This window comes from Gekko japonicus, unplaced genomic scaffold (assembly GCF_001447785.1).
Source record: "Gekko japonicus isolate JY-2015 unplaced genomic scaffold, Gekko_japonicus_V1.1 scaffold864, whole genome shotgun sequence".
In the NCBI taxonomy this organism is placed as follows: Eukaryota; Metazoa; Chordata; class Lepidosauria; order Squamata; family Gekkonidae; genus Gekko; species Gekko japonicus.
The window spans coordinates 421,703-447,185 of NW_015166449.1; the positions used below are offsets into that span (position 1 = coordinate 421,703).

General features: G+C 51.4%; 1 non-coding gene across 1 annotated transcript; it reads right to left on the reverse strand.

Annotated features, from left to right (window-relative positions):
* Nucleotides 1-12,301: 12,301 nt before the first annotated feature.
* TRNAD-GUC lies at nt 12,302-12,373 on the reverse strand. The gene has a single exon. It is a non-coding gene; the product is annotated as a tRNA-Asp (tRNA).
* Nucleotides 12,374-25,483: the final 13,110 nt, after the last annotated feature.

Here is a 25,483-nt window from a genome sequence, read left to right on the forward strand (position 1 = left end):
GGGTGGTTTCCACAATCCATGGCAAAGTGTCCTTTCTCACCGCACTTTAGACAGAGCCCCATCTTCATGCGGAGGTCCCTCGCTGATTCTGACAGGCGTTGAGGCCGCTGCTTTGGCATAGTGGACGTAGAGGGTCGGCCTCCAGTCGCAGCCAGGTCGAGTTTGATCATGTTGAGACGGTCTTCAGCGTTTTCAGCTTCCTGTACCCAAGCCATTAGGGAGATAGGGTTGACCGACCGTAAAACAGTCTCTCGTATTTCAGCATTTAGTCCCAGTCGGTACATCTCCGCTAAAATGTGATCTGGGCAATCTCGCAGCTTCGCGGCTTGTTTGTGGAATTCACGCGTGTATTCTCGAACTGAATTCCGGTTCTGCCGGTAGGTACGCAGGAACGCTCTTGCTCTTTGGCTCGCGTTGACATCCTCAAATCTAGCCCTGAGCGCCCACATGAATGCGCGTAAATTGAAGAGTTCCGGACCGCGGTCATTGTGCAGCCCAACATACCATGTGGCGGCGTCTCCTTTCAGCCTTGCTGAGATGACATCGATTAGCGCTCCCTCATCACGGAATAAGTGCCGGCTCTCCGCAACGAACTTTTGAACTCGCACCGTGAAATAAGCGAGGTCATCCGGGTTGCCGTCAAACGTAGCTTCCAGGAGATCTTTAGGTCGAGGTCGCGGAGTTCTCATCGCAGGGCCCAGCGGTGCCTGACCCCCCATGAGAGGAGGGCCCGGGACCGCTGGTGGAACCCGCAGTGGCACCAGCGGCGGCGGTAGACCAGGTCCCGGAGGCCCTTGCGGACCCCCCGGCGGTGGCAGCGGTGCAGGCACTCCCGGAGCAGGTGGCGCTTGTGGAGGTGGTAGTACCGGCGGCGGAGCATGCAGAGGTGGCGCGGGTGGTCCCTGCGCAGGCGGAACTTGTGGTTGCGGGGCATAATCTGCTAGGAAATTAGTCATTCGAATGTCCATCATCCCCGGTAACGCTTCCATCACATCGTGGACCGTGCGCATCAGATCCCTCACCGATTGTTCCAGCTCCTCCAGCCGTTCCCTTGTCGTTTCCTCCGGGATCGGCTCCCGTGGTTGGTATTCAGGAGGCGGCCCATAGTCTCCCTCCGTCTGGAAGTCGGCGGCTCCCTCTGAGGATCCTGCCCGGGCTCCCTCCCCCATCGGTTCAAACATCCAGTCTTCCACGTCTCTCCGATAACTCCCAGTCTCCCCCGAACTCCCGGAGTCGGGAAACATTCCCTTGTCAAAAAGACTTTCTCGAAGCCCACTGCCTCGACGGGAGTACACCTCCCTGGTGCCTTGGGTGTTGTACAAAGCCCAGTCGTCCTGCGCCGGTGTCTTCCGCGCACCCCAATTCGAAGGGGTTGGAGGCGGCCAAGACAGGTAGGCAGGCAGTCGGGGAATCGCTCCCCCCACAGCACCTTCTCCTGGTGCGGTAGTCGTAACAATCAAAGGTGCGGAGGTAGTGGGGACCGATCCTGTGTCCCCCTCCGTGGTAGGTAGGTTTCCCTCAGACCCGCTCATGGTCTCGCCAGAATCGGGACGATAGGAAAAAAAAAAGAGTTCTAACAATATGTTGGATCCCCAAGCATCGAGAATAAATCCACGTTTCAAAGAAAGTAAAGTTTATTTCAAAGCATTGGAAAGATACTCAAACACGTTCTTTGTTAGAACTGGGGACCAGCAGTTAGGGCAGACATGATAAAGGGATTCAAGTTAGATACAGAACCAATGGATAACGTTCCCGCCGGCGGGCAGGAGAAAACGGTTCCTTGCTCAGATCTTGGGAACCAGGCAAACAGTAGACACAACACAGGTGCAGTTCTCAGGCTGGAGAAATAACAAGCTGGCAGCGAAGCATACTCTCCCCCTCACATCCTCCAGTTGTTTTACTTTGGCATTACAGCAGGCAAACACATAGGTCAGCTGGCAGGGACAGGGATCACATATGTACAACCAGAAGTCACACAGAACACCATGGCAGCTTGCTAGAAACATAGGTCACAGTATAGAATGGGCTAAGTGGGGAAAAACGTGGCAAAATGTGAGAAGGATGAAAGCAACCTCGATGAAGGAAAAGCTTTTTAAAATGTTCCATCGATGGGATGTTACTCCAGCTGTGTTAGCACGATGTTATCCCAATCTATCAGAGAAATGCTGGAAATGCAAAACTGAAAAAGGCACATATTTCCATGTATGGTGGACATGTGCTAAGATCCAAAGTTTCTGGAAAGACATCTACACTACTACAATACAAATAATGAACAGACCAATTCCATTTGCCCCTGAGATGTTTTTACTAAATATAATGCCTGACAATTTGGGAAAAAACAGATGAACATTTGATTTGTGATTTGTTTATGGCAGCAAGGTTGATGCTGGCAAAACATTGGAAACAGGAAGTTACACCAGCAATGAAGGACTTTAGAGTTAAATTCATAGAAAAAGTGGAACTGGATAATCTGACACTGAAGCTCCAGGGGAGGGAGGGTGTTACTTTCAAGAATATCTGGACAAAAATTTATAAATGGTTAGGAAAAAATGTATAGATATAGATATGTTTACTACTCGAATTAGAATGTCTAATGTAAGTTTGTCAAGAGCAAATACCTAATGTACTATAAATGGAATCCAATTGTTTTATGGTAGTGGATATAACAATAAATACTGGTTTAAAAAAAAAGAGTTGGAAGGGACCTCCGGGGTCATCTAGTCCAACCCCTGCACAAGGCAGGAAAGTCACAAATACCTCCCCCTCCACACCCGTAGTGACCACTGTTCCATGCCCAGAAGATGACAAAAAACCTCCAGGGTTGCTTCCTGACCCCACAGTGGCGATCGGCATCTCCCTGGGCGTGTCAGAAAGGGCCATGAGAACTAAGCGCTGAGGCAACCCTTCCTGCCCTCCCTCTCGTGATCTGCCCAAGTTCACACAATCCACATTGCCTCTGGCCATCTAAGCCTCTGTTTGAAAACCTCCCAAGAAGGAGAGCCCACCACCTCCCCAGGAAGCCTGTTCCACTGAGGAAACGCTCTAACTATCAGGACGTTCTTCCTAACGTTTAGACGAAAACTCTTCTGATTTAATTTCAACCCGCTGGTTCTGGTCCGACCTTCTGGGGCAACATATTTTGTGGCTCCTGGCAGGGTGGCTGGGGAAGTGAAGGGGAGGCACGCAGGGGCAGATTAAGGCTCACTGGTGCCCTAAGCACTGACCAATCTTGGTGCCCAGGGGTCATTTCCTGCAGGAGCGCACAGGAGCGGAGCTCCGGCAGTAAAGAGCCCAGGGGGCGGGCACATGCAACAAGCCCCACCCCCTGCTCCCAGCAGCCCTCAGTCAGAGCAAGAAGCAGCCAGGTAAGCTGCAGAGCTCCCCCCCGCCCCCCCCGGCCCCACGACACAAGTGGCACCTTTAAGCCTAGCTAGCAATCCAGAACAGTCCAGTGGAGCCTGAGCAGTGGGTGTTGCCTTCCAACACACTTCCAGTGATGTCAGGGGGTGTGGCATATGCAAATGAGTTATGCAAATGAGTTATGCTAATGAGCTCCTGCACCATTTTTTCTACACATGACCCCTGTTGGTGCCCCCCTCTTTTCCACACTGACCCAGTCCATTTTAATTGTTGACCTGTCTGACCAGATATACAATGCAGGTTGTAGCAATACAAAAATGTATTCATATAATATTTATTTATTTATTTATTACATTTATACCCTGCCCTCCCCACAAGCGGGCTCAGGGCAGCTTGCAAGGGAGCACTCGTGCTCACGCATGAAAACACAGTAAAACAGAATAAAACAGTAAAACCATTTAAATCAACAAGGAATAAAGTGCTCAATAAGAACAGGGTGGTCTCCATAGTCTGCAGGGGAATATCAGGCTGCTATTAAAGACGGTATTGCCTATAGTTGGTTCATAGTCCAACCATAGTTAGTACATAGTTCAGTGGTACCAGTGCCGAGTAGTATTTTGGCAGACCTTCCGTGGCCATCCTTCCGTCCCGTTATTAACCACATGATGGCTAGGCCGCATCTACTAAGCTAATGTAAGCCTATCCAGTATCCATTTATCTTATATAGATACTGGGTATGTTGTTAAGCGTTCATGTGTCTTCTGTAATGATTTCTTTATAAAAGGTTAATAAAATTTTATTTTAAAAAATTAACCACATGATGGCGGTAGTGGCGGTAGTGGCGGCCCCTTCATAAAAGCTTGGTGGAAGAGCTCCGTCTTGCAGGCCCTGCGGAACTGCATCAGATCCCGCAGGGCCCTGATCTCCTCTGGGAGCTCGTTCCACCAGGTAGGGGCCACCACTGAAAAGGATCTGGCCCCGGTCGCCGCAAGCCTTACCTCCTTGGGGCCTGGAATTGCAAGCCGATGTTGGGTCCCAGACCCGACCGAAGTGCTCTTGGGGGTATGTATGGGGAAAGGCGGTCCCTCAGGTAGGTCGGACACAATATACTGTACAAACTGAGCCAAGCTTGGGCTACATAAAGTTCTTTTTATCCTTTCCCCAACTTTGCGGTGCCCCCTTTGCCCCTGGTGCCCTAAGCACGTGCTTAGTCTACTTAACGGTTAATCCGCCCCTGGAGCCACGCCTCCCCAATCAGTCTTCCCTTCCCCAGCCAGTGTTCCTCTCCCTGGGCAGGCTTGAGTTGGGGGGGGGGAGCAGAGAAAGCAAGCAAGCAAGCAACTTTGATGCGTTCTCAAAGCCCCCCCCCGGGCCGGCTTGGAGAAGGCATTTGCCTCTTTAAATCCCTTCTCTAAGCCAAGCCAGCCAGCCGGGGGGGGGGCGCTTGGAGGACACATTTAAAGATGGCAGTCTCACTGAATGTTAACAAAAAGCAGATCTGCCTCTCTTTCAATTAAAACCTACAATATTGGTTCATATCTTGCGGCTCTCAAACACCTGGCATTTATCTGGTGTGCACGTTTGGCCACCGCTGGGCTCATGCCGCATTCGGAGGCTAAACTACCTTGCAGGGTGGTTGTCACGAGGGCCAACCGAAGGAGGGGAGGAGGATGCCGTAAGATACTTTGGGCCCCTTCGGGGAGGAAGGCAAGGCGTGAATGAAGTAAATAAATCACCGTGGGAATGCGGGACAGCGCTTTTAAGCAACAGGCAGCAAATTTGTGGCGTTGTGACGGGGTGGCTAATTGATTGCCGATGAGCGTCCGTTCCCGCTAGCCGGGAGGATAATTCTTGCTTACCCTCCTGGAAACAGGCCTTCAAGCCCGAAGGCGGCCTCTTCAATCACAGCCAAGTTTAATTTAAATTGCCGGAGAGGTGTCCGTGCCTGGCTGAGCTGGGCAGCCAGGAATCCCTCAGTGCTAAGCTCCCGGCTTACAAGGCCCGTACTTCACAGTTCCATTTTCTCCTTGTCAGACTCCGCAATTGATAATGGCACTGGAGGTACGGAATCAACAAACAAAAGGGAGGGGAAATAATTCTCGAGGCGTCTAGGCGTCGATAGTTGTACAGTTAACATCCTTGAAATCTCCCAAGAAGCTTCCAGGCTGGATAACTCTTTATATGTTGACGATGCTCTTAAGCGCAAAGGCAGTGAACGGGATTTGTGGGGGCCCAACTAAAAGAGGGGTACGCGCATCACATGAACACACGAAGCAGCCTTCTACTGAATCAGACCCTTGGCCCATCGTGGTCAGTATTGTCTACTCAGACTGGCAGCAGCTCTCCAGGGTCTCAGGCAGAGGTCTTTCCCATCATCCACCGCCTGGTCCTTTAAACTGGAGATGCTGGGGATTGAACCTGGGACCTTCCGCATGCCAGGCAGAGGCTCTTCCACTGAGCCACAGCCCCTCTTTAACAGCTCTCCGGGGTCTCAGGCGGAGGTCTTTCCCATCACCTACTGCCTGGTCCTTTCAATTGGAGATGCCTGGGATTGAACCTGGGACCTTCTGCATGCCAGGCAGAGGCTCTTCCACTGAGCCATGGCCCCTCTTTACAGCTCTCCAGGGTCTCAAGCAGAGGTCTTTCCCATCACCTTCTGCCAGATCCTTTCAACTGGAGATGCTGGGGATTGGACGTGGGACTTTCTGAATGCCAAGCAGAGACTCTACCATTGAGGTACAGCCCCTCCCCATCAGTTTACATATCTCCCCCCACCCCCACCTCAAAAACTCAGGTGCAGAAGAAGGAGAAGAGAAGAGATTGGATTTATATCCTGCCCTTCCCTACCCAAAGGAGTTTCAGAGCGGCTTACAGACTCCTTTCCCTTCCCTTCCCCACAACAGACACCCTGTGAGGTAGGTGGGGCTGAGGGAGCTCTGACAGAAACTGCCCTTTTTCAAGGACAGCTCTTATCAGAACTATGGCTTGCCCAAGGTCATCCAGCCAGGTGCAAGTGGAGGAGTGGGGAATCAAACCCGATTCTCCCACATTAGAGTCCGCGCACTCAACCACTACACCAAAAGGGCCACTGAAATTATTAAGGGGATGGAACGCCTTCCCTATGAAGAAAGGTTAAAGAGGTTAGGGCTCTTTAGCTTGGAGAAACGATGAATGAGGGTGGCATGACAGGTTTACAAAACTATGCATGAGATAGAGAAGGTAGAGAAAGAAGTACTGCTCTCCCTTTCTCACAGTACGAGAACTCGTGGGCACTCCATGAAATTAATGAACAGTAGGCTTAGAACCCAAAGAATCATTAACAGGTGGAATTCACTGCTGCAGGAAGTGCAGGAGGTGGTGGCGGCTACAAGCATAGCCAGCTTCAAGCGGGGATTGGATCAACATCTTGAGCAGAGGTCCATCAATGGCTAGTAGCCACAAGGCATAGAGGGAACACTCTCTCTGGGGCACTGATGCTCTGTAGTCTTGGTGCTTGGGGAGCAACAGGGGGAGGGCTTCTGTTGTTCTGGCCCTGCTAGTGGACCTCCTGATGGCACCTGGGGTTTGGCCACTGTGTGACATAAGAACCTAAGAGAAGCCAATGTTGGCTCAGGCCAATGGCCCATCCAGTCCAACACTCTGTCACACAGGGGCCAAAAATACCAGGGGCCATCAGGAGGTCCAGCAGTGGGGCCAGGACACTATAAGCCATCCCACTGTTGACCCCCCCCAAGCACCAAGAATACAGAGCATCACTTGCCCCAGACTGAGAGTTCCTATCTATACCTTGTGGCTAATAGCCACTGATGGACCTCTGCTCCATACGTTTATTCAATTCCCTCTTGAAGCCATCCATGCTTGTAGCCGCCACCACTTCCTATGGCAGTGAATTCCAAGTGTTAATCACTCTTTGGGTGAAGAAGGACTTCCTTTTATCCGTTCTAACCCGACCGCTCAGCAATTTCTTGGAGTGCCCACGAGTTCTTGTATTGTGAGAAAGGGAGGAAAGTACCTCTTTCTCTACCTGCTCTTTCCCATGCATAATCTTGTAAACCTCGACCATGTCACCCCTCAGTCATCGTTTCTCCAAGCTAAAGCCAACTTTGCTAAATTTGGTATAATCTTACTGGACTACCTGGCAGGGATGTTATGAGGACAACTGGGGCACTGTATGCCAGGGAGCCCCAATCTTGTTGGGGCTGTGGGCACTTCTAGAAGGTTAAGGACTGGGAGTAGGCACCCTCAGAGAATGGCTGATGCCCTGGGTTCCCAACACTGACTTGGCAAATGTCAGGAGATTGGGGGGGGGCAGTGCCTGAGGAGGACTTTACCATAGAGCCTAGGGGGAAATTCCTAGGAGGTCGTTATGTGGAGGCCATTTATTCTCCTGCTCCTCAATTCCTCAAGAATGGGAAGTTGAGGATTGTTGTTGTTGTTCAGTCGCACAGTCGAGTCCGACTCTTCGCGACCCAATGGACCAGATCATGCCAGGCCCTCCTGTCTTCCGCCGTCCTCTGAAGTTTGCTCAATTTCATGTTCGTTGCATCTGTGACACTGTCTAACCATCTCATCCTTTGCCGTCCCCGTCTTCTTTGACCTTCAATTTGAGGATTGGGGGCAGGTAATTCCCCACCCCGGACAAGTAAATGGGAGACTAGTGATGCAGAAGGAAATCACAAAATGGCTCCCATGGGGGATGTCAGGACGTTTGGTGTAGTGGTTAATGAAGCACGGGGAAGAGGGGTCTTTGTCCAGTCGAAGAGACCACACCAGATTCTTCAAGAGGAAAAGGCTTTATTATTGGCGCCAGGTTCGACCCGCACTGCAAGGTGCTCTGAAATGGCCGAACCCTGAGCTATGCAGTAACAAAGCATTTATACCAGTTACAGGTTACACGTCATACAAGCCAAGCACTTAGCAGTGGAATTCTCCTTTACCCCAACACTTTCTCCTGTCACAGGAAACATCTTATCTTTCTGTGCCCCATCTCATCTCTTTTGCATTATAAGCTAGTTACCTGTGTCTTTGAAGCTTAACCACAACTGCTGCCGGGGCCGATTTCGACCGGAAACACAAGCGAGATAGAGAGATAACAATAGTTAGTGAACAATAAAAAATCCCCTCTGGGGGCTCAAAAAAAAAATAGTTAGCTAAATAGGTCACACCTTGCAAGAGGCTTTTAGGGGAAATTCAAAAGCGAGGAGCAAGCTTTTAGGTAGAAACAGGAAAAAAGGTGGGGTTGAGGGTTTCAACTGTCAGGTGTTCGAGGCCTGAAAACTTGTGTGAGGCAAAGCTATCTGGATTAATAAACTATTATTTTTAATATCGCTTCATACAGAGCGGCAGATTCTAGTCTGGAGAACCGGGTTTGATTCCCCACTCCCCCACATGCAGCCAGCTTGGGTGACCTTGGGCCAGTCACAGTTCTCTCAGAGCTGTTCTCTCAAGGGCAGTCCTCGAAAGAGCTCTCTCGGCTCCACCTACCTCACAGGGGGTCTGTTGTGGGGAGAGGGAGAGAAGGTGACTGTAAGCTGCTCTGAGATTCTGAGTGAAGGGCGGGGTATACATTCAACTCCTCCTCTTCCTCCTCCTCCTTCCATACCAAAATGTTCCCTCATGATGGAGGCAGGTTTCTCTGCATCGGTGCTTCTTGCAGTCTTTCTGAGCTTTTCTGAAGTACCTTCCTACCCCAGGGAGAAGGACAGGAGGACTGAGTGTTTACTTTGAGGAAGAGCAGTTTACTTTGAGGAAGGCATGGCTGGGACTGGCATGATGAGCTTGGGCATCATGTCGGGAATGACTGGTCTATGTGAAGCACTTTGAACCTTTGTATCACACTGGCAAGCACTAGTATGCTCCTGTAGTAGGTAGTACTGTGTGTCTCACAAACAGGGATAACTGGCAAGTATGTTTCAATACTGGATGTGAACTTTGGGAGAGAAATAAATACTTCAGGCATTCAGTGCTGTTACAGAACGCTCCCTCTATGCCGTGGAGCCTTGTGAGCAAAAATTCTACTTTGTGAGCTGCTGGCATTACAGTTGTGAGCGAGCGATTTGGCTGCTGCATAAATTAGTTTGCTCTGAAGCCCTCCTTCCTGAGCCAAGACAAAAATGTGTGCGCCAGAGGCTAAAAATCTGTGAGCTAGCTCACACTAACTCAGCTTAGAGGGAACACTGGACAGATATGACCACTAGATCACATGCAACCAAACTTTGAGATTAAGCACACTGTATGCATACTCTGCAAATCTTTAGCCTTTAGGCTAAAATATGCACATGCTACAAAACAAATCAGTTAAAGGCCAAGACTTGCAAAGGCAATGCTCTAAGCCAAAGAACAATAAATAAGCCATGGATGTTTGCCTTAACAGCAGCCACAAAGAGTGGATTACCACCAAGATTGGCCCCAGGTTTGAGCACCAGAGAGTTCTGCTAGATCTGCAGTGGTGGAGTCGGTGCTTTTTGTCGCTGGCTCTCCGAGAGCATCTTCTCGAAGGCCTGGGTTCGGACGTCAGCCCATTAAAATGGATGAGGCATGTGTTGGCCGCAGCAGATGGGCCAGCCGGTGAACTGCTGCCGAGATAATGGGAGCCTGGAACCAGATTCATTCCAGTTTTGAAATTAGCCTCAGCCATTCAGTCGCTTGATAAGCTTCCTCTGGGTAAATTTGTCTTGCGGCTAATGAAATTAGGAACCTCTGAGGTTTTGCTGCCTGCATCACAGTAGCAAAAAATGGACCACATCACGCCAACCCCTCTCACTTTCTGCATATGTTGATGGAAGTTGAGAAAGAAGAGGAAGAAGAATTTATCCCCTGCCCTTCACTCGGAGTCGCAGAGTGGCTTACAATCTCCTTCCCTTCCTCTTCTCACAACAGACAGACACCCTGTGAGGTAGGTGGGGCTGAGAGAGCTTTGAGAGAACTGTGACTGACGCAAGGTCACCCAGCTGGCTGCATGTGGAGGAGTGGGGAATCAAGCCCAGTTCTCCACATTAGAGTTCTGCCGCTCTTAACCAAGCTGACTCTCTATGGAGAAAGATAACAATACCCAGTACCGAAAGTGGCACCAAAATTATACCAGCAGACACACACCAGCACAAGTCCCTTTCCATGGTACTCGATCATCACACTTTAGAACAGGGGTGTCGAACATACGGACCATAGGCCGGATCATTCCCTCGGAGGGCCCCAATCTGGGCCCCAAGGCCCTGGCTGTTTCCTACTTCCTTTTCCAGTTCTCCTGCTGCTGCCACGTCACAGCTTGCTTTACCACTCTCTCTCAATTGCACAGGAGAGATAGATAGGCAAGCCTCTTCTGTGTGATTGAGAGAGTCTGGTAAAGAATTGGCTGAGGCTCCTCTCCCTCCTCCTCCTCCCAGGGGGACAGAGGGAACAACCAGAGCTCATTTCCTGCCCAGGCTGCAGGAGGCAAAAGGAAGCCTTTCTTTCCTTTCACTGACTGAGGTTCTTCCCTGAAGGAGGGTGGGAGCGAGGGAGAGCTCGCTTTGCTGGGGTGCCTCAATTGCACAGGAGAAATACCAAGCACCTTTAAGACCAACAAAGTTTTGTTCAAGGTATGAGCTTTTGTGTGCCTTGCTACAGTGTTTGTGTGTTATGTTGGGCTCCTTATGCCAGGGCTCTCCTGGGTGCAACTTGGTTCCCTCCCCCTTCTCACTGTATTCATGCCCTCATGATCCAGTCTTTCTCAGTAATAAAGCAATGTGAACTATTTTAGAGGAGGAATAAAAACAAGCCAGTGAGGTGGATTAGGCTGAGAATGTGTGCCCACACCAAGTTCTCCCAGCACATTTCCTTTGTAGGAAGTTGTAGTGATTTTCCTGGGGAAGACTATAGCTTTGTAGACAAACACATGGCCCCCAGTCTGTGTTAGGATGCTTTCTCATGTTCTTGACCATCACATGAAGCAACTTATGTACAAAAGGTTGCAATGCCCATCCATTTCATGTTTTCCCCTGGGTCCTAGGCTAGGAACACTGAGCATTAGATTTCTGTAATGAATGTTAATAAATCAAAAGTAGGTTTGCAGCTTACAGATACACACCTGAACAGCATACTCAAGAAAAGCACAGACATTTTGATGCAATGGCTCAGAGCAAGAGGTATCAGAGACTGTTAAATAGACAAAATATTGCAAGAGTGCTAGTGTTTTAAGCATGTTTTTTTAAGTTTTTAAAAAATCTATAATTGTAAGTTTATATCTCTGCTAGCTGGCATGACATGTGGCCCGGCCCAACAAGGTCCCATTTATGTCAGATCCGGCACTCATAACAAATTAGTTGGACACCCCTGCTCTAGAAGAAACACAACAAAGGATGGAGATGTGCTTAGGAAGGGGTGGGGCTATGCATTAGTCAGTGCCATCCTTTTCATCCAAACCCACAAAACATCCCTAAACGATGAGCAATCCTGGAGAAGAAGAGGATGGTCAGCCAATTAAGCATTGCCTGAAGTGAGTGCCACATTTTGCAAGGTCCTGTCTAGGGGCTTGCCCCCTTCCACACCCCCTCACATATGAAGCTGCCTTACACTGAATCAGAACCTTGATCTGTCGAGGTCAGTATCGTCTGCTCAGACTGGCAGCAGCTCTCCAGGGTCTCAGGCGGAGGTCTTTCACATCACCCTACTGCCTGGCCCTTTTCAATGGAGTTGGCAGGGATTGAACCTGGGACCTTCTGTGTGCCAAGCAGATGCTCTTCCACTGAGCCACAACCCCTCTTTCCAGCTCTCCAGGGTCTCAGGCAGAGGTCTTTCCCATCACCTACTGCCAGACCCTTTCAACTGGAGATGCCGGGGATTGGACCTGGGACTTTCTGCATGCCAAGCAGAGACTCTACCACTGAGCCACAGTCCCTCTTTACAGCTCTGCATGGTCTCAGGAGGAGGTCTTTTCCATTACCTGCTACCTGGAACTTTCAACTGGAGATGCCAGGGATTGAACCTGGGCCCTTCTGCATGACAAGCAGATGCTCTTCCACTGAGCCACAGCCCCTCTTTCCAGCTCTCCAGGGTCTCAGGCAGAGGCCTTTCCCATCACCTCCTGCCTGGTCCTTTTAACTGGCCTCCACCACTAACAGGGTCGCCAACCCCCCAGGTGGGGCCTGGAAATCTCTCAGAATTACAGCTGGTCTCCAGGCGACAGAGATCTGTTCCCCTGGAGACAATGGCTGCTTTGAAAGGCAGCCTCCACAAATAACATGCCCTGCTGAAGTCCCGCCCCTCCCCAAAGCAGGCTTTCCTCAGGCTCCACCTCAACATCTCCAGGAAATTCCCAACCCAGAGTTGGCAGCCCTGATTACTAAGCCATGGTCTCTGTCCCTGACTTGTTGGATTCCGTTCTGTGTCCCCCACCGGACCCTCCAAACTCTGATCGGTCTCCATTCACCACGGCCTTACCCAGAAGAGGTCTAGTCAGGCCAAAGCCTGAGAAGAGACAAGACCCACTGTTGGGTGATAGTGAGATATTGAAAAAATGGTATTTAGCAGAGATAATATAGCCCCGCAGAGCCTGAGTAAAATAATTCAGACTGAGAGTCCATGTGTGATTAAAATATAAAGTTTTTACTAAATTCTAGCATGGGGAAGGGTAACTGGGATGAAAATAACAACAGAGCTAAACGGCTACATCCTTACACTACAAAGACAAAACTAGAAGAGAGCAGTTATGGCTACCCTTACTTCTTCTTGAGAGCAGCAAAACAAAGACGGGAAGAGGAGCCATAAAATGCTAAAACACTTTGACACTTTCATCCCCATCAAACTCCTAGATCAGGGAGAAAATTCCCGGGCTTCTTACATCTAAAGAACATTGGTTACATGAGAAACATGGGACTTCCTGTGAGTAACCCCAGATATACTGAGTGTTTTCAACTTGTAATACCCAACACCCACCTTCTCCTAAATGCTTCAAACAGGGTTGCCAGCTCTGCCTTGGGAAATTCCTAGAGGTATGGCGGAAGAGCCTGGAGGAGGCGGAGTTTAGGGAGGGGGAGGAGCTCTGCGAGGATATGATTCCAGAGAATCTACCTGCTGAGATTGCCATTTCCTCCAGGGGAACTGGTCTCTGTAGCCTGGAGACCAGTGGCCATTCTGGGAGAACTCTGGAGGATGGCAACTCTGACCTCAGATCCTGAACATAAGTTTCCATCCACACAGGAGACACTGTTTGGTGTGGCAGTTAGGAGCAGCGGACTCTAATCTGGGAGAACCAGGTTTGGTTCCCCACTCCTCCACAGGCAGCCAGCTGGGTGACCTTGGGTCAGTCACAAGTTCTCTCAGAGCTGTTCTCGCAAGAGCAGGTTCTCTCCGAGCTTTCTCAGCCCCACCTACCTCACAGGGTGTCTGTTGTAGGCAGGGGTCATTTCCTGCAGGAGCGCACAGGAGCGGAGCTCCGGCAGTAAAGCGCCCAGGGGGCGGGCACATGCAGCAAGCCCCACCCCCTGCTCCCAGCAGCCCTCAGTCAGAGCAAGAAGCAGCCAGGTAAGTTGCAGAGACCCCCCCCCCCGCTCCCCCGGTCCAAAACAGTCCAGTGGCACTTTTAAGACCAGGTTTTATTCAGGTACAAGCTCTCCCTCCTCTGTGAGGGCAGATCTGCACGTCCCCCGTCCCCCCCCCAATAGCTAGCAATCCAAAACAGTCCAGTGGAGCCTGACACAAATGAGTTATGCTAATGAGTTATGCTAATGAGCTCCTGCACCTCTTTTTCTACGAAATGACCCCTGGTTGTAGGGAGAGGAAAGGAAAGGAGATCGTAAGCTGCTCGGAGACTCCGCGTGAAGAGCAGGGTAGAAATCCAATCTCATGAACCAGACATGAGTTGTCTTGTCTCTCTCTGGGGACAAAAGTAGACGGAAGAGTCTTTTGTCGAAATCCTTCCCCAGCAAGCTCCTTTGATCTCCTTGCTCTCAATGTCATCAGTTGTTGATCACATGAAGCTGCCTCATACTGAATCAAACCATCAGTCCTCCAAAGCTCAGCATCATCTACTCTGACTGGCAGTGGCTCTCCAAGGTCTCAGGCAGAGGTCTTTCTCGTCACCTACTACCTGAACCATTTTTAACTGGAGACCCTGGGAACTGAACCTGGGGCTTTCTATGCCCCAAGCAGATGCTCTACCATTGAGCCATGGCCCCTCCCATGAAGAAGAAGAAGAGATTGGATTTATACCCCATGGCCCTTCACTACCCAAAGGTGTCTCAGAGTGACTTACAAACTCCTTTCCCTTCCCCTCCCCACAACAGACACCCTGTGAGGTAGGTGGGGCTCAGAGAGCTTTGAGAGAAAAGAAGAAGAAGTAGAAGAAGTAGAAGAGGAAGAGGAGGAGGAGGAGATTGGATTTATACCCTGCCCTTCACTACCCAAAGGTGTCTCAGAGTGACTTACAAACTCCTTTCCCTTCCCCTCCCCACAACAGACAACCTGTGAGGCAGGTGGGGCTGAGAGAGCTCTGAGAGAAAAGAAGAAGTAGAAGAAGTAGAAGAAGAAGAGGAGGAGGAGGAGCTTGGATTTATACCCCACCCTTCACTACCCAAAGGGGTCTCAGAGCGGCTTACAAACTCCTTTCCCTTCCCCTCCCCACAACAGACACCCTGTCATGTAGGTGGGGCTGAGAGAGCTCTGACAGAAACGGCTCTTTTTCAAGAACAGCTCTTATCAGAACCATGGCTTGCCCGAGGTCATCCAGCCAGGTGCAAGTGGAGCAGTGGGGAATCAAACCCGGTTCTCCCGGATTAGAGTCCGCGCACTTAACCACTACACCAAACTGGCTACACCAAAAGGCCTGCTCTGCAAATACATTTCTTCACTGGGTCAGATCACACCATCAGATGAGCAAAGACTGACGGGTAGAAATGGAAGTCGCTTCCAGGATAGATCAACCCGACTGGAAAATCAACGGGTCTGACCATCCTGGTGGCCCTAACTCGCTCTGCTTGGTCCCGAGCAAGAGGTGTCAGTTCTCCCTGCGAAATGCATCGGCAGAGCCGTGGAAAGGCGCTTGGTTTCCTCCCCCCCTTGTCACAACGCTTTACTCTCTAACGCTTTGCTTGCAATTTCCAGACGGCAAAGTTTCCGCTCCGGGGCCAGCGGTTGACCTTTCAATTGATGCAGAACGTGTTAAATGCTCTCCTGGGCGATGCCTTCTGCTGCCGAACAGCCATCCCCCTCCGCCCTGGCAGGCCGCTTGACAGATATCTCTGACAGGACGACGGGTTCCCTCCCTGCCGGTCCCCAAAGCTTTCAGATCCATTTTTGTGTATTCTTTTCCCGCTGGATTCCCTCTCCGTGCACCCAATAGGGCGGCTATAAAGAAATGCCAAACCCCAGCCCTTAAAATCAGAGGCAGGCAAATTTGGGGGCTCAGATGCTGCCCCTCTAGATGGGAGGACTGCCATAGAAAGCTCATATTACTGAATCGAACCCTTGGTCCATCAAGGTCAGTATTGCCTACTCAGACTGGCAGCAGCTCTCTAGGGCAGGGTGTCAGACATAAGGCCTGGGGGCCGGAACCAGCCCGTCCAGGGCTCTTATGGGGCCGCAAGCCACAGGTGCAAGGGAGGGAGTACTGGGGGGAGTGGGCGGAGCCATTCCATTATGGCTCCAGCCAGGGGTCATTTCCTGCAGGAGTGCACAGGAGCGGAACTCCGGCAGTAAAGAGCCCAGGGGGCGGGCACATGCAACAAGCCCCACCCCCTGCTCCCAGGAGCCCTCAGTCAGAGAAAGAAGCAGCCAGGTAAGTTGCATAGCCACTCCGGCCCCCTCTGGTCCAAAACAGTTCAGTGGCACCTTTAAGACCAAGTTCTATTCAGGTACAAGCTCTCCCTCTGCAAGGACAGATCTGCCCGTTCCCCCCCCCCAATAGCTAGCAATCCAAAACAGTCCAGGGGCACCTTTAAGACCAAGTTTTATTCAGGTACAAGCTCTCCCTCCTCTGCGAGGACAGATCTGCACGTCCCCCCCCAAATAGCTACCAATCCAGAACAGTCCAGTGGAGCCTGAACGGTGGGTGTTGCCTTCTGACACACTTCCGGTGTTGTCAGGGGGTGTGGCATGTGCAAATAAGTTATGCTAATGAGTTATGCTAATGAGCTCCTGCCCCTCTTTTTCTACGAAATGACCCCTGGCTTTAGCACAGGAGAACAACCTCACCTGCAGCAGTCAAAGCATCATGGGAGCATCCACCTGGCGCTGTACTGCTGGCTCTCCAGTCCGCCCATGTGAGTTTTCCTCCGCACCTCATTCCCAACTCACGGGGCCTCGCAGTGAACATGCACCAACTCTGAGCTTACCAGCTGCTGTCCTTTATACAGTTTCTACCTTCGGAACCTGGCATTACGTTTTAGGGCACACATGGCCCGGCCCAACAAAGCGACATTTATGTCAGATCCGGCCCTCGTAAAAAGTGAGTTTGACACTTCGGCTCCAGGGTCTTAGCTTGATGTCTTTCACCTCTCTTACCCTCCCAGTGGTTACCAGGCACTGCACGGTGACCCGAAACTGATCTCAGTGCAGCTGGATAAGTCTGGAAACTGGAGCTGACGAGGCAAAGGAACAATAAGGGTCGGACTATGCTTTCCGTGGAGCTGCGGTGGCTCAAGTGGTTAAGACGCTGAACTGCAGGCTGTGGAAGGTCGGTAGTTCAGCAGTTCGAGACCCGAGTGTGCCACATGACGGAGTGAGCTCCCGTCTCTAGTTCCAGCTCCTGCCAACCTAGCAGTTCGAAAGCAAGAAATTGCAAGTAGATAAATAGGTACCACTTTGGTGGGAAGGTAACAGCGTTCCGTGCGCCTTGCTGTTTAGTCATGCCGGCCACATGACCACGGAAACGTCTTCGGACAGCGCTGGCCCCTCGGCTTTGAAACGGAGATGAGCACCACAACCCTAGAGTTGGACTCGACTGGCTTTCGAGCAAGGGAACCTTTACCTTTTATGCTTTCCGTTCCTTGGTGAGAGTTCCCCGACAGCCTTCGCCTGACCTTGAGCCGCAGAGCCTCGCCGGCCAAGCTGTGAGTTTCACATTTTCTTCGGAGGCTCTCTGGTCTCAACGCTGCCACTTTGGAAACAAGCATTTTGGCTGTGTGGTTTTGTTCCTTTCCAGCCGGCAGGCTAATTTCCTGGTGGATCGTTCCCCGCGGCCTTTCAACACAGAACGCCAAGGGGAGAAACGATATTTAACAAGCTATTTTCCCCTCTTCCAAAGCTCGTTGCTTTCCTCCTTCTTGGGGCTCCAATTCTTGAGCCCAGGCTCAATTTTTCAGCTCACTGCCGCCTCTGCAAATCCGAAGATTAAATTTACTGCGGTGGGACTCGCCAGCGTGCCGTTAACCTGTCCAGCTCACGCCTTGGCACTGGCCCCTGTTGCATTTTTGGGACACCTGCCTGAAACGCTTGGCAGAGCTTTCAATGGCACAAACACAGGGCAAAGAAGGTCTAGGCCCATCCGCAGTTGTCAGCCCTGGAGGCTTAGCTCTGCAGGCATCCTCGGCTGGAAACAGACATTAGGCCCTGGTCACACGGGCAGGAAATTGCGGGGGGGGGAGCGTGGCTGTTTGCCTCGGAGTAAAATAACGCGCGGCTGCGCGATCAGACGTCCGGTTGAGGTCCCGTCGAGGTCCCATGGTTAGGGGGGAGGTGCCAATCACAGGACAATCCTGGTGGCGGGGCAAAGAAGCGGCCTTAGTGGCAAAAGGGTCCGTGGGTTTAACCCCTTCCAGGGCTGCAGAGGACTGCAAACTGTGTCCTCCGTCCGGTCTCCTCCATCCCTTCCTGAGCGGAGACAAACAACTGTGAGCTGCGCGGCTCAGCAAACGGGGTTGTGTTGATTGTAAACGAAGGGTGCGCATGCGCCGTTGGGTGCTTGTGCGCATCCCGGGGAGACTTGGAAAAAAAAAACCTTTTCGCGACAGGCCATGGGCGGGCACCGGATGCCACGAACTACCACCAGAAACGCGATCAGATGCCCGCCCTTGCCCCGCGGTTTCTGGAAACTAGTACCTCGGAGGTCCTAGTTTTTAACTCTGCATCTTCGGCGGGAAGCCTCGGGTTAGCCACGGGAGCTCTACGCTTCCCAGATGTTGCGATGAGATCGCGCCCGGAAAATCCGCCTATCTTCCATCTCTGTAGCGTGGCTAATGCTCCGTGTGACCGCAGCCTTAGTTTGCATTTGCAGAGAATGAGGCCAAGGTCCATTCGGTCCTCCTAGGGCTGCTAGGTTACCAGCTTTGAACTTTGTAAGGAAAAACAACCGTGATACGATAACGAGACATTGCTAGAGAAAAATGTATCTCCTTTAATTGTCCAGTGGATAACAAATCATCAAGGTGTTTCCTTTGAAGTAAATTGGTCTCAAGTTTTTCTTCCCGATGGTACAGCACTCAGTGGACCGGTTCACTCAAGGTTTCATCAGATGAGACCTTACACCTTTTGCATTTTTTCTACTCCCTCTTCCTTTCTTGCTTACATCATTTGGTTATGTGAAAAGCAGCTGTGTGCTGCCCTCTAAAATTCTTTCAAGACTGCTTCAGGTGCAACACACAGCTGCTTTTCACATACCCAAATGATGTAAGCTAGAAAGGAAGAGGGAGCAGAAGAAATACAAAAGGAATTTACTTCAAAGAAAACACTTTCCTGACATCCAATCACTCCTGCGGTGTCGAGCCACTTCCACCCGGAAGCCCGAGGCTTCCGCTCTTCGCCCGCCATTTTATTTTCGTGTCGGCCATATGCACACAGGCTGTAGTGTATCAAGCCTGACAAGTCTGGACTTGCCCGGACTTGCCCAGGGACAAACGCAGAGCTTCATGACTAAAGACAATGGAGTAAGAGGATCCTAGCCCCGCCAATCGGGAGGCTAGGTTCCTGGCCGAGTAGCCTATGGGACTCTCGGCCACTGTAAATAACCTATTGGGAAGTGCGGGTGTGTTTTGGGTGGCGGTTTCTCGGGGGATATAAGCCGGCCTGCGAGCCAGCCAAGGTGTCTTGTTCCTGACTGAATAAAGTATGCTTTGCTGAAATCACTCTCCGTCTGCGTACTTTTCACAGGCGGAGCTCCGCTCCCGCATTATTAAAAACAATGTTTAAACGGCACCTAGTTTTGTTGGTTAGAGGAGCTCAGGATCTCACGGAGGCCAGTTTTGGGGTAAAAGTTTAAAGGGAAGTGTTCCTTTAAAGGTTAAAGGGAAGTGTTACAGCAGTTGGGTTGAAGTGGAAATCGCTGTTCTGCGCACGCGCGAAAATTTTAATCCTTCAAGATGGCCGCCTGTGCGCATGCCCAAACTTAGAGAGAGAGAAAAAACACTGACGCACGCTCCCGCGTGTGGATCGCGGGGCACGATGTGGCTGCCCAGCGATCCGGAACAAGGAAGTGGGTGTGATCACGATTCTCCAGGTTAAAAAAAACACGCAACAGGACTGGAGCAATTTAAACCGCTCTCAGCATGCCGTCTGACCGCACCCACAGTGTAAATATCTTTTTGGCCCAGTTCATCAGCTGTGGGTCACTCCAGGCCCACCTCCGTTCCCCCCACATCCATTTTTTCTCCTGGGCGACCAGGAATCTGTCACATTTCCACGGCCAAAGAACAGCTCATTAACTAAGTTTCCTTTCCTTGGTAGAAATGTCACGCATGTTTGTGTGGCTTCATTTTAATGGGTCCCCCCCCCTTTTAAATATATATATTTTAAAAGCTTCTCATCGTCTCCACATTTCTCTTCTTTGCTTTTTGGTCGACATTGTCCACATGTGTTTTTCTGGGCCACGAAAAAGATGGACGGTGAACGAGCGCGGCCGGAGATGGTTTCTGTGCGGCGGCAGTGTTTCCCGTTGGACAAAAATACAGGTCCCGATATAGGTCTTGTAAAATTGTTTATGTGCCTTTCTACCAGCAGGCAAGACAGCAGCTCCCGGGGGGGCATTTCAGGTCAGGAAAACCGTAGGGGAAGGAGGCTTAAGATCCTTTTCGGCACATACTGCCGTTCCAATCTGAATTGGACCTCCTCCGTGACTGAGAAATTGTAATGTATTGAAATGATTACATGAATCACCTCATAGGACTCCCATGTTAAGCTTCGAGCCAGACCAGGGCTCCTCTGAGCGAACTTCCTATTGGTCGCTTCGTAACAGCGACCAATCAGAACGATACCATTCCCTAGGAGGGAAAGACTCCCATTGGTCTTTATCCTAGCAATCTCATTGGTTGTTATTTGTAAATAGGCGTGGCTACATTAGCCCGGTTATGTTTAAAAGGAGCATAAGCTCCCACTGTTTTCTGTTCTGGTTTCTTACTGAGTTGAGTGCTTGTTCGTTACTTCCAATAAAGCTGAATCACTTGCTGAATCACTCTAAGAGTCCTTTGTTAGTGCGATCTAACAATTGGCGACGAAGGTGGGATGTTAGAGCAGGTAGGCAGCCCTGCGGACATCCACACTTCGGACTCGGAAGAAAGCGAGCAAAGCACAGCAGCCGATCCGGCGGAGGCGCCACCAGCTCCGGTGCCCAAGTCTCCCACGATGGCTGGAAGCCAGAAGTTCGAATGCTTCGAACCCTCCTCAGAAGACTGGGACTCCTACCTGTCCAGGTTCGAGTTCCATCTGGAGACACACGACATTACAGACGAGGCCAAGAAACGGGCGTGCCTCCTGAGTTCCTGCGGGAAGGGGACCTTCGACATAGCCAGGTCGTTGGTGGCCCCAACTGATATAAAGACTGTCACCTACGCTGACATCACGGAGAAGCTTAAGGCTCACTATTCTCCACAACCGTCGGAGATCGCCTGCCGGCACGCTTTTTACAAGCGGAACCAGGCCGGAGGCGAGACCATCGCAGATTTCGTGGCGGCCCTTCGCAAAGCCGCACGGCCATGTAATTTCCACAACGTGGAGGAAGCCCTCAGAGACCGTCTCGTCTGCGGTCTCAAAGATGAAAGGCTGCAACAGAGGCTGTTCGCCCGCACCACCCTGACCTGGGCAGTGGCCTACGAAGAGGCCGTGGCCGCGGAAGCAGCGGAGAAGTCCACGAAGGAGGTCCGCCAGCGGGTGGCAGAGCCCAGTATACACGCTCAACGAGACAGCGAGGGCGAAGACGCGGATGATGACGTCAACGCGGTTCGAGGCAAGCGGACCCCAGCGAAGACTACCAACGTCAAGCCTTGCTCCGGTTGTGGCGGGAAACACCAGCGCGACTCCTGTTGGGCTCGTGATGTCGACTGCAGAGCGTGTGGGCGGCGTGGTCATCTGGCCAGAGTCTGCAGATCAGCAAAGAAGGATCCCTCAACTAACAACCGGTCAGCGCAGAGGGGCACTCCAGTCAGCACCCAAGGCAAGACCCGTTCCTCAGCATCGGAAGCAAGCTGCCAGTTGACGGCGACCTTGTCGAGCGCATCGGCCGTAAATCGCACCAGCAGCCAGGGCAAGATCACCGTGACTCCACTCCTCGACGGCCGACCCTGTACAATGGAGGTGGACTCAGGATCGTCCGTGACGGTGATTTCTGCCGCGTCCTGGCGCCAGTTGTTCCCGAACCGAAGCCGGCGGCGGCTCCAGCCTGCGGGAACCAGAGTGTCCGACTTCCAGGGCAACCGAATTCCCTTGGCCGGACGGGACTCTGTTACTGTTGAGTATAAGGGGAAATGTGTTAAACTGTCATTCCTGATTGCAGAGGGAGACCGGGTTAACCTGCTAGGGTTAGATTGGTTTGAGCCATTGGGCATTGGTATTTCTGGGATTAACAGGATGTCTGAAAATAAATGGGGCATGCTGTACGACCTGTTCCCTGATGTATTTGCCGAAGGGTTGGGGAGGTACAAGGGCCCCCCGGTTGCGTTTGACTTAGATCCGTCAGTCAAACCTATTAGGTTGAAGTATCGGAAAGTACCTGTGTCTCTCAAACATAAGGTGGAAAAAGAGATTGACAAACTAGTTGAGCAAGGGGTTTTAGAGCCAGTACCATACAGCAAATGGGAGACCCCGATCGTAACCCCTGTCAAATCAGATGGGTCCATACGACTATGCGCCGATTACAAATGTACGATTAACAAGGCGCTGCAGCAACATTCGTACCCGGTCCCGGTAATAAGCCACATTTTGGCTTCCCTGGGGGGTGGCAAGATTTTCGCCAAATTTGACCTGGCCCAGGCATACCAGCAGTTGCCTGTCACCCCGGAGGCTGCCGAGGCCCAAACAATTGTAACCCACCAAGGGGCTTTTAAAGTGAACAGGCTGCAATTCGGGGTCAACGTAGCACCTGGGATTTTTCAGGGCCTCATGGAACGTCTACTAAGGGGGGTACCTGGCACAGTGCCCTATTTTGACGACGTGCTGATTGCGGGCGGGTCTGAACAGGAACTACTGGACCGGGTTAAAGAGGTCCTCAGGCGTTTTCAAAATGCCGGTCTCAGAGTTAAGCGCTCAAAATGCACGCTCGGGGTGGAAAGTGTGGACTTCCTGGGGTTTCGCATTGACGCAGAGGGAGTCCACCCCACGGATGAGAAGGTATCTGCAATCCAAAACGCCCCCAGGCCGGTGAGTAAGAAGGAGCTCCAATCCTTTTTAGGACTCCTGAATTTTTATCATGCGTTTTTACCGCATAAGGCATCAGTGGCGGCCCCTTTGCACGCGCTTTTGCACAAGGAGGCAAAATGGAAGTGGGGGCAGGCCGAGGAAAAGGCTTTTGTGGGAGTCAAGGAGCTGCTGACATCTAATGCCGTACTCACGCATTATGATGAACACAAGCTCCTGGTGTTAGCTGCTGACGCTTCACCTTTTGGAGTAGGCGCAGTTTTAAGCCATCTGATGCCTGATGGGAGCGAAGCGCCTATCGCTTTTTATTCTAGATCACTATCTGCGGCAGAGCGGAACTATGCCCAGATAGACAAGGAGGGTCTGGCGTTGGTAGCGGCTGTCAAAAAGTTCCATGATTTTATTTTTGGCAGACGATTTTTGCTGGTCACTGACCACAAGCCGCTACTGGGGATTTTTGCGCCCGATAAGCAATTGCCAAACATCATGTCCCCACGCATGCTTAGATGGGCGATATTTTTGCAGGCTTATGATTTTGACTTAGAGCACCGGCCTGGGAAAGCGATTGGGCATGCGGATGCCCTCAGCCGGTGCCCGGTGCCGGACATTGGCGCAGACCCTGCCCCCGCCTGTGAGGTCTTGGCAATTGAGGAGCTTCCTCGACCCCCGGTATCATCCAGGGACATTGCAGCACACACGGCCAAGGATAGCGTGCTGTCCCGAGTATTAAACTGGGTTTGGAGGGGGTGGCCGGTTGGAAGCGTTGAACCGGAGTTCGGCCCTTACAAAAGCCGTCAAAATGAACTATCCATTTCTAAGGGCTGTGTATTATGGGGGAACAGGGTGGTGGTTCCTGACAAACTCAGGACGAGAGTGTTAGAGTCGCTGCACGAGGGTCACCCCGGTATGGTACACACCAAAGCGTTGGCCAGAGGGTATGTCTGGTGGCCGGGGCTGGACAAAGAGATCGAAGAATGGGTACGAGGGTGTCCCAAATGCCAGCAAGTCAGACCCGATCCCCCACAAGCTACACCCCAAGGCTGGGAGTCATCTGGTAAACCCTGGGCCAGATTGCATATAGATTTTGCTGGCCCTCTCCAAGGGCAAATGTTCCTAATTGTGGTGGACGCTATGTCCAAATGGCTGGAGGTCGTGCATATGAAATCGACCACATCACTTGCTGTGATCCATGCGCTCCGCCGACTTTTTGCCACCCACGGGTTGCCTGACGTCATCGTCAGTGACAACGGGCCTCAATTTGTGTCTGAGGAATTTAGGCTCTTCCTCACGAGTAATGGCATACGCCAAATGACTTCGGCCCCTTTCCATCCGGCATCTAATGGCCAAGCCGAACGGATGGTCAGGACGGCCAAAGAGGCCCTGGGTAAAATGGACGAAGGGGACTGGAGCCAGAGGCTGGGCTCCTTTCTTTTGCTGCAGCACACCACCCCCTGTAGTGCTACAGGCCGTAGTCCGGCCGAATTGTTAATGGGGCGGAGACTCACGACCCGTTTGAACCGAATGCACCCAGACCTCACTGAAGAGCAATCCGAGCGTACCACGGCGCAACCGAAGGTGCGCATGTTTGAAAAAGGGGACAAGGTTTTCGCACGAAATTATGCAAACGGGCACTTATGGCTTCCTGGGGTTATATCCGACTCTGTGGGTACTCGAATGTATGTGGTGCAGTTAGCTGACGGTCGAATATGGCGGCGCCACATAGATCAGTTAAGGAGACGTTGGGCTAGGGACAGCGCTGACTCTCCGACGGCTGAATCCCCTGATGTCGAGTGGACACCCCCAGAGCAGGCGGTGAGTACCGAAAGGCCCGGTACTGTCCCCGAGTCAGGGCAGAACCCTGTGTGCGGGGCTGAAATCCCAGTCGAGTCTGTGCCTGATCCAGGCTGTAGTGAACCCCACTCTGACCCACAACCTTGTCTGCCCATGGAGCCTGCACCGCTCCGCAGGTCCCAGCGTTCGCGGCAAATGCCGACTTATCTGAAGGACTATGAGTGTAAATACTGTTGGAATAACTGATGTACAAAGGTTGATTGTATGTATGTAAATAATAAAACAATTGGAATGATGGCTTAACTTAGGGGGGAGGAATTGTAATGTATTGAAATGATTACATGAATCACCTCATAGGACTCCCATGTTAAGCTTCGAGCCAGACCAGGGCTCCTCTGAGCGAACTTCCTATTGGTCGCTTCGTAACAGCGACCAATCAGAACGATACCATTCCCTAGGAGGGAAAGACTCCCATTGGTCTTTATCCTAGCAATCTCATTGGTTGTTATTTGTAAATAGGCGTGGCTACATTAGCCCGGTTATGTTTAAAAGGAGCATAAGCTCCCACTGTTTTCTGTTCTGGTTTCTTACTGAGTTGAGTGCTTGTTCGTTACTTCCAATAAAGCTGAATCACTTGCTGAATCACTCTAAGAGTCCTTTGTTAGTGCGATCTAACAGAAATAATCTTCCGCACGGAACTCCCAGTCTAATTTGACAAGATCTGGGGTGGCAGACACATAAACAACGCAATGAACTGAGAGAACTTGCTAGTGTTAGCGTTGCACATGGGTACATATCC